Here is a 4,091-nt window from a genome sequence, read left to right as displayed (position 1 = left end):
CTTTAATGCATGACGATATAAAATATCTTTGAATTCAAACATTTTGCATGTACATTCAACTGTTTTGTTGTCAATATTATACGTAACATGTGCTTCTTTCCTTTTTGGATGCTCTTCGCCCTCCCATACAACATGATATTTATGTATATTCTCATATTGCATATGTCCTTGTATATTGCAATTCATGACTTGTATAACCTCTTTCTTAATATATTCAAATACAGTTAGTGTATACAGATCTACAAGTTATGTCAGTATTTTCATACCCAAAGTTACAGGACGGGTGTTGAAGCATTTCACATCTTGTACAAGGTCATTCTGTCTAAGACTGTCTACAAATAATTCATATTGTTCTATGAAGCAAAACATTGTTAAACATGAATACAAGGTTTTTTTCAGTGTGACATGCATAGATTTAGCTCTTTCTGTGTTTATCATACATGCACAAAAGTATTATCTTTCATAGGCCAATTCTCACTTCTCTTTGTCTGCATATAAATGTTGTAAACACATGTAGTGTTCAATGCCATACATCTGAATCATTTACTCCAAATCAGGCATAAAGGTGACATCGTCTATGCTATCAAGTACACACCTTCTAAACTTTTTATCAAACCCTGTCTTATTAAAAATGTGTCATATATTCTTTGTTGCATTTCAAAAGATATGCCACAAACATAGGCGATGATGTGCATATGGCCATACATGAGACACTGCAGCCGCAATTGCATGATCACCATCTGTAAGTACAACTTCAGGGTGCTTCTCATTCATTGCCTATGTAAATACTTTGAACAACCACTCAAATGTTTCCTTGGTCTAGTCATACAAAAAAGTGTCACCTAATATGCAACTCCGTGAGTGATGGTTCACTCTGACAAACTGCGCAAATGACCATTGTTTCGTATTAATCTTCGCAGTCGTATAAAAAATAAGCACATCATTGAAGCATTTATAATCTACTCTTGACTTTAAATCTGCCCAAAACATATTCACAGCATACCCATCTTCATCCAGTTGCATTGCACTAAAGAAACCAGGGTCATTGCTTGAATTCTTCTATAGGTAATCAACCAAAGAACATATTCCTCCATTCTTTATGTTGTCTGACATCTTCCTTCTCAAGTGGTTTCTTAGATCCATAGGTGTGAATGGTACATTCTTGCGACCACCATCTATGTGCACACACAAATTGTATGTCTTCTTTGGTACAATGTCGGCGCTATCAGTTATTTAAGCAATTGCAGCATGCGCTTCAGTTACTTTACGATGTGACCTTAACATAGGAGTCATAAATGAAGCGGCTAATTCATGGTTATGATCATTGATTAAAGTACAAACTACATATTTCTCATTCGAAAGTCTTTTTAACACTATTCTCACTGGTCAGCTACATCTTGAATTTGGCTTGCTCCTTGTTGGATTTTCACTTGACTTCTTCTAACCTTGCTTAGAACAAAAATATGTCTTTCTCACCATGACACCCTGTGCATTTTTTGCCCAAGAATACCTTTTAACACTGAAGCCAAGTTTTAAGGCATAATCATTGTAAAATTTGTATGCAGCTTCCTCATTATTAAACTGCATTCTCTCTACGAGAACAGAGTCAAGTGTACTATCATGCAGACTTGAGGTGTCTGCACCTTTGTCAAGTGCACTGTCATGATCGTCTACCTCATTGTCGAATTGCATTTCGTTTGCTGTAATATTCAAGTCAAGGGTAAACCCAATGCCTGCATCCTTCTAATCATGTGCATCATTAGTGCATATATTCACTTCTTCAAGTGTGTCGATAGTACAGATGTTCGGTGCTCCATAACTTTTCAATGATTAAGATACATCATCTTCACTGCAACTAGTTGATATGCTCAACACTGTCATGAACACAATATCAATTTGCGTTAACTAGCGCATACGTTTACTATGATTTATTCAGGATGCATATAACAACGACTATCGATTAGTTAAGCAAGTCAAAGAAATGATTGAATAAATCACAATATCAAAGCAAAAACATAATAGCTTACAAATCGATAATAACAAACAAAACCATATCTCACAAATTAACACTAGAAAACACATAATATCTTACAAATCGATATACGACAATTCAGCATAATATATTACATATCGATATACGACAATTCAGCATAATATCTTATAAATTGATATACGACAATTTAGCATAATATATTACAAATCGATATTAAAAAATAAAATAATATCTCACAAATCGACACTAGAAAATACATAATATCTTACAAATCGATATATGGCAATTCAGCATAATATATTACAAATCGATATTAATAAACAAAACAATATCTCACAAATCGACACTAGAAAATACATAATATATTACAAATCGATACGGCAATTCAACACAATATATTACAAATTGATATTAAAAAACAAAACAATATCTCATAAATCGACACTAAAAAATACATAATATCTTACAAATCGATATACAACAATTCAACATAATATATTACAAATAGATATTAACAAACAAAACAATATCTCACAAATCGACAATAAAAAAACATAATATGCAATTCAGCATAATATATTACAAATCGATATTAACAAACAAAACAATATCTCACAAAACAATACTAGAAAACACATAATATCTTACAAATCGATAAAAGACAATTCAGCATAATATATTACAAATTGATATTAACAAACAAAACAATATCTCACAAAATGACACTAGAAAACACATAATATCTTACAAATCGATATACGACAATTCAACATAATATATTATAAATCGATATTAACAAACAAAATAATATCTCACAAATCGACACTAGAAAATATATAATATCTTACACATCGATATATGGCAATTCAGCATAATATATTATAAATCGATATTAAATAACAAAACAATATCTCACAAATCGACACTAAAAAACACATAATATCTTACAAATCACAAATCAATATTAACAAACAAAGCATTCTTGTCAATAGATCCCTTGCACGCATCTGTAAGATACCGGATGGGGTAGAGGCCCTTGCTCGCATATGTAACTAAGCATTTCGAAACGATAAAATCTACCTGCAATAACAAAACACCTTAATGACACTCACGATGACATACATTCTTCAACAATAGCATGATGACATGAAAAGGTACTCACCACGCTTTAATGATACTTGTTGAAATGTTTGTGCGTCATTACTTTTTTCATACTGCCTAACAAAAACGAAAAAGAGAAGACTATAAAAAGAGATGGTCGACAAATCCCTATATGACACCCACTAATGATCAAACCAGTCGTTTAATTTATAGTTATCTCCACAAGGTAGGAATGAACCCGAAAAAATTTTATCTAACACAAGGCAGAAATAAGAAGGCGGCAATATGTTATAACACAAGCTAAAAACAAAGGCAGAACGTGCAAATCTATATACAAGGAGCAGGAGAACATTTCCGTTCAACACATATCTATCTTACGGGAGGACATTTTCATCAAAAGCATATCTACCTTTTTTATATGTTATTTTATTATAAAATCATCGTGAGCAACATTGGCATATGAATTATTGCGGGTCCCAAGATATTCTTACGTACACACAACACGTGAATTTGTATTCCGGGAAAAACACACAACACCCTCTCCTTGAAAACTTATAGCTATCATTGCTTTGGTGCAAAATGGATGGAGAGGGATTGCAGTTTTTTTCTATTTATTTATTACCTCGAGAAAGATGTCAAGCAGCAGATAAAAGTTGCCCACGGCCTGCACGTTTTTTCAAGTTCCAACAAGCATAAGACTACATTTCTTTTAGATAAAGTTGTCAGTTAATTAGACGACATTTTCTCTTGGAAAAACATGTTGAACCTCAGGAGGTCCAACTTTCCTCTCCAGAAAACTTAAAACAAACAAGACTAAAATAATTTCTGGGATAAATTTATTGGAGAGGCAAACTTAAGGACAAAATGTCTTGGGAAATCAAACCCTTCTAATAGATAAACCATACATTTCCCCTTGACTTCTTTGATAACAGTGTGGAAATGAGGCAGCTCTCTCTCTAAAAAAACAATTAAGAAATGCAGAAAAAATCCAACCTGA

Source organism: Nuphar pumila, chromosome 6, assembly GCF_984573655.1.
Source record: "Nuphar pumila chromosome 6, dmNupPumi1.hap1.1, whole genome shotgun sequence".
Lineage (NCBI taxonomy): Eukaryota > Viridiplantae > Streptophyta > Magnoliopsida > Nymphaeales > Nymphaeaceae > Nuphar > Nuphar pumila.
This window is presented reverse-complemented; position numbering follows the sequence as displayed.